Source organism: Nerophis lumbriciformis, linkage group LG23 (assembly GCF_033978685.3).
Source record: "Nerophis lumbriciformis linkage group LG23, RoL_Nlum_v2.1, whole genome shotgun sequence".
NCBI classification, from domain to species: Eukaryota; Metazoa; Chordata; class Actinopteri; order Syngnathiformes; family Syngnathidae; genus Nerophis; species Nerophis lumbriciformis.
The window spans coordinates 27,996,590-28,002,589 of NC_084570.2; the positions used below are offsets into that span (position 1 = coordinate 27,996,590).

The following is a 6,000-nucleotide window of genomic DNA, read 5'->3' on the forward strand; positions in this document are numbered from 1 at the left end:
AGAAAATCTGGTGCCTCCAGTTCGGGTTACTACCCTGCCTCATGTGGCCACTAACCATGTATGGTATCTCCCTCACCAGAGTGGAGAAAATGGAAAGAACAATCAGCTCTTACGTTAGGAAGTGGCTAGGTGTCCCTCGATGCCTGAGCAGCATCGGCCTGTATGGTCATGGATTACTCGAACTGCCTCTCTCTCTATATATACATACATACAGACATATATATATATATATATATATATATATATATATATATATATATATATATATATATGTATATATACATACACACACACACATACATACTGTATATATATATATATATATATATATATATATATATATATACATACACATATATATATACACATTATTATACACACACACCCACACCCACACACACACACACACATATATGCGGTACCAAAAGGATGGGTGGATTGATGCATACATATACTGGTACTCCTCAGGGCTGTGTACTTTCCCCCTGGCTCTTCTCCCTGTACACAAACTGCTGCATCTCCAGTCACCAGTCCGTAAAACTGCTCAAGTTTGTGGACGACACTACCCTCATCGGGCTCATCTCCGATGGCGACGAGTCCGCCTACAGGAGAGAGGTGGACCGGCTGGCGTCCAGGTGCAGCCTCAACAACCTGGAGCTGAACTCCCAGAAAACAGTGGAGATGATCTTGGACTTCAGGAAAGTCACAGCCCCACCATCCTCCCTCACCCTGATTGACTCTCCCACCCCCGTCTCCATCGTGGACTCCTTCCGTTTCTTGGGCACCACCATTACCCAAGTTCTCAAGTGGGAGCCGACCATCAGCTACCTCATCAAGAAGGCCCAGCAGAGGATGTACTTCCTGTGGCAGCTGAGGAAACTTAAGGTGCCGACCGAGATGCTGGTGCAGTTCTACTCAGCCATCACAGAGTCCATCCTCACCTCCTCCATCACTGTGTGGTTCCCAAGCATCGACTGCAGCACATGGTATGTGCTGTTGAGAAGGTTATGGGCTGCAAACTCCCATCCCTCCAAGACCTGTTCTCCTCCAGGACCAGGAGGCCTGTGGGTCGGATCACAGCTGACTCTTCTCACCCTGGACACAAACTATTCACCCACACCTCCTGCCACCTGAACAGTTTTTGCCCCTCGGCCATCAGGCACATGAACAATAACAAGATCTGATAGCTCAGTTAAAGCTCATTGTATTACCTATTCTGTGTTATATGTGTTGTACGTTGCACGATTGCACCAAGAACAATTCCTAGTTTGTGAACCCGTTCTCAAATAATGGCAATAAAAACTATTCTTTATCAGCGTTTATCAACAGGGATACACTTAAGACCCTTGCCGGTGCCCTCATACAGAGTCATTTTGACTACGCCTGCACCTCATGGTTCACCAGTATCCACAAGCCACTAAAAACAAAACTGCAAACTTCCCAAAACAAGCTGGTGAGATTCCTGCTCAACCTCCCATACAGGACTTACCTAACTCAAGCCCACTTTACCAAATTGTGATGGATTAGAGTTGGGGAAAAAGTACACCAAATCGCAATGTGCCTGGTATTCAAAATACTCAGAGAAACTGTCCCCAAGCACCTGTCCAACTATTTCACCAGAGTAAGTGACGCTCACAGGTACTACACGCGAGTTCCTCAGACCTCGTCCCCCCAAATTCAAGACTCTCATGGGAAAAAATGCATTTTACTATTTTGCCACCACACAGTGGAATGCACTACCAACAGACCTTAAAACTCGAACTTCCCTACTAAATTTTAAAACTGCCTTAAAATTCTGGCTCAGCTCAACCGCTACCTGATCTGAACCAAAATTGATCCCCAGCAAATTTCCGAAGCATCAAACAGGTTTATGTGGTTATAGTGTATATATATTTATATGTGGTTATAGTGTATGTATATTTTCTCATTCTGTTTTGCAAACTCTGGGAGTCAACATGTGCATAGTCATGTACATAGTGTCATGTACATAGTGTATATACCCCCCACCCCATTTTTTGTATATATTGTTTTTCAAATCACCTGACATGTAGAATGTGTATATGTACATAATCTATCAATTTTTTTAACGTAATTTGTTATATACATGTTACAGGTTATATATCTTTTATTATTGAATGTATCAAATGTGATGAATATTTAATGGTCCACAATGGAAACAAGCCTTTTGGCTTTTTGTGCCATCCATTTGCCTTTTTAAAACATTACAGGGATTCAATTCTTTAAGATGTCAATAAACTTCTCAATCAATCAATCAATCAATTCTGATTCTGATTCTGATTCTGTCATGTTTGTGTTGATCATGTTTTTGTTTGGCCATGTGCTGTTTGTTTTTTGGACGCTTTTTAGTTCCTGGTTTCACTCTCTTGTTTTTGTCACCATAGCAACCCATTAGTTTTCACCTGTCATGTCACGCACCTGTTTCACGTTTTGAGTCACGCACCTGTTTTCACTGATCATGTCACTGCTATTTAAGCCTGTCTGTTTCTGTTATTCGTCCTGGGGACATCACTCTCTACATATCCTAACCATCCAGACTACCTCTGCTACCCATGATATTCATGTCCACTATAGTTCATGCTTCATGCCATGCCACAGTAAGTGTTTATTAGTTTCACGTCCATAGTTTTGCCTTTGTCCTAGTTTTTGTTTTCTTAGCCAAGTTTATCTCCGCCTGTGAGCGCGCCTTTTGTTTGTATCCTTTTTTTTTGTAGTTTGTTAGTGTTTAAAATAAAAGATGTCACTACCTTCACGCCATGTCCGGTCCAAGTTCACTTGCATCTCGGAAAAACAACCACTCCATAGTCCACGTCCTGACAGATTCTTGATATGTACACATACATAATGTCACGGGGTCAGGTGAGCGTTTATTCGGCGTGACCCTAAGGATGCAGAGAACGGCAGGCCTTCGAAAGGCAAGTAAAACACAATTTATGACTTAAAAAGAGGCGTGGATCCCAAAACAGCACACAGAGCATCTGTCTTGAAAGGAAGAGTAAGCGTGATCCAACATTGAGGGAGGGACCCAGGTGGAACTAAACAGAACTAATTAAACAAGGACCAGGTGTGCTGACAGGACATGGAATAGAAAGTTAAGGTGCTGCAAACCACGGGGACCAAACAGGAAACACTGACAAAACAAGAGCACCAGGACAGGAAGTGATTCTAAACACAGGAAAACCCAAACATAACCAAACTGTGAGTAGCACTTCTGACAAATAAAAGCGGTAGAAAATGGATGGATATATATAGTGGTAGAAAATGTATATATATATATATATATATATACATACAGGTAAAAGCCAGTAAATTAGAATATTTTGAAAAACTTGATTTATTTCAGTAATTGCATTCAAAAGGTGTAACTTGTACATTATATTTATTCATTGCACACAGACTGATGCATTCAAATGTTTATTTCATTTAATTTTGATGATTTGAAGTGGCAACAAATGAAAATCCAAAATTCCGTGTGTCACAAAATTAGATTACTTAAGGCTAATACAAAAAAGGGATTTTTAGAAATGTTGGCCAACTGAAAAGTATGAAAATGAAAAATATGTGCATGTACAATACTCAATACTTGGTTGGAGCTCCTTTTGCCTCAATTACTGCGTTAATGCGGCGTGGCATGGAGTCGATGAGTTTCTGGCACTGCTCAGGTGTTATGAGAGCCCAGGTTGCTCTGATAGTGGCCTTCAACTCTTCTGCGTTTTTGGGTCTGGCATTCTGCATCTTCCTTTTCACAATACCCCACAGATTTTCTATGGGGCTAAGGTCAGGGGAGTTGGCGGGCCAATTTAGAACAGAAATACCATGGTCCGTAAACCAGGCACGGGTAGATTTTGCGCTGTGTGCAGGCGCCAAGTCCTGTTGGAACTTGAAATCTCCATCTCCATAGAGCAGGTCAGCAGCAGGAAGCATGAAGTGCTCTAAAACTTGCTGGTAGACGGCTGCGTTGACCCTGGATCTCAGGAAACAGAGTGGACCGACACCAGCAGATGACATGGCACCCCAAACCATCACTGATGGTGGAAACTTTACACTAGACTTCAGGCAACGTGGATCCTGTGCCTCTCCTGTCTTCCTCCAGACTCTGGGACCTTGATTTCCAAAGGAAATGCAAAATTTGCATGGTTGGGTGATGGTTTGGGGTGCCATGTCATCTGCTGGTGTCGGTCCACTCTGTTTCCTGAGATCCAGGGTCAACGCAGCCGTCTACCAGCAAGTTTTAGAGCACTTCATGCTTCCTGCTGCTGACCTGCTCTATGGAGATGGAGATTTCAAGTTCCAACAGGACTTGGCGCCTGCACACAGCGCAAAATCTACCCGTGCCTGGTTTACGGACCGTGGTATTTCTGTTCTAAATTGGCCCGCCAACTCCCCTGACCTTAGCCCCATAGAAAATCTGTGGGGTATTGTGAAAAGGAAGATGCAGAATGCCAGACCCAAAAACGCAGAAGAGTTGAACGCCACTATCAGAGCAACCTGGGCTCTCATAACACCTGAGCAGTGCCAGAAACTCATCGACTCCATGCCACGTCGCATTAACGCAGTAATTGAGGCAAAAGGAGCTCCAACCAAGTATTGAGTATTGTACATGCTCATATTTTTCATTTTCATACTTTTCAGTTGGCCAACATTTCTAAAAATCCCTTTTTTGTATTAGCCTTAAGTAATATTCTAATTTTGTGACACACGGAATTTTGGATTTTCATTTGTTGCCACTTCAAATCATCAAAATTAAATGAAATAAACATTTGAATGCATCAGTCTGTGTGCAATGAATAAATATAATGTACAAGTTACACCTTTTGAATGCAATTACTGAAATAAATCAAGTTTTTCAAAATATTCAAATTTACTGGCTTTTACCTGTGTATATATATATATATATAGATGGCAGTTGAGTGTTGAATACCTCAAAATGGGTTTTGTGGCAAATTCAACTTTGACCACAGCGTCAGTTACTATCTCGAGTGGCGCTTTCCATCATTTTCAGCAGACTACATGGCAAAATGATCTCCTCACCCCTTCCTTCCTCTCACGCGAGTGGGGCCACATGAATCTCTTCCCTACTGTATTTCTTAGATCTGTAATTCTTTCAACCAAATGTGGCCCCTGAGTCTAAAGGTTCCGGGGTCCCCTGATGTAATAATGGCTGCTGTCTGGAGCCTTGCATGTTATTCCTTCCTGTTTCGTGCCCTCCCACCTGCTCTGTTGTATGTACAATCAATACGACTACTGCTGTCACTGCTAGTCTGCACCGTACTGAAGCAGAAGGAGTCTAACGCCAGCCAAGGAAATAAAGAATAATATCTAAACAGCGGACATTTATCCATGAAAATATGAAGAAGCTGCCGCAAATTCCACTCTCCGAGGTACATTATTATTACAATACTTTATAAAACTACTGTAGTTATAGTAGTACATTTAATTGTATTGTTTTTATGCAATATTTCTCACCTAAAAGTTTGGTTTTCTACTTAAAAGGCATGTTACATGTTAAAATAGTAGCTGTACAACCGAAATACGTATTAAACCTTGATTTTTGTTACGCCCCGTGTCCAAAAAAATACAAACTAATATTGAGGATCACCGTGAAGAATGTGCGAAGGACATGGCTGCAAACAATTCGAAAAGTCTGGTTCAAATCTGTGACTCCAATTTAGGACCACCTCTTCCCCTTGTTAATCAGGGTTAATAATTATTACAACGCACAGGTAATTCAATTAAAACATAAGTGGCTTCATGCTCCAGGTTGGCTGTAAGACAAGCTTTTTAATTAAAGAAAAATATGGCAGCGCTCAGCCAAAGTGATCTGGCTACGCTTCCGTCTATTTGTTGAAGCGGTTTCCCTTGTCGCGTAGTTTCTCCGTGCAGCGCAGGGAGGGAGCGTCTTTTAATAAACGGAGCTCGAGCAGTCTTCTGGGTAAACCAGCGCTGCACCACAATAAAACAGTTGATGTTGACAAACAAGTC

At 42.0% G+C, this 6,000-nt stretch overlaps 1 protein-coding gene across 1 annotated transcript in view; it reads right to left on the reverse strand.

Annotated features, from left to right (window-relative positions):
- The window catches only part of foxp4 (forkhead box P4), a 260,328-nt gene extending 257,400 nt beyond the window's left edge, over window positions 1-2,928 (reverse strand). Inside the window, exon 1 of the mRNA XM_061984854.1 lies at window positions 2,766-2,928. The gene's annotated coding sequence lies outside the window, so the exon portion shown is untranslated. The remainder of the gene's footprint in view (window positions 1-2,765) is intronic.
- Window positions 2,929-6,000: the final 3,072 nt, after the last annotated feature.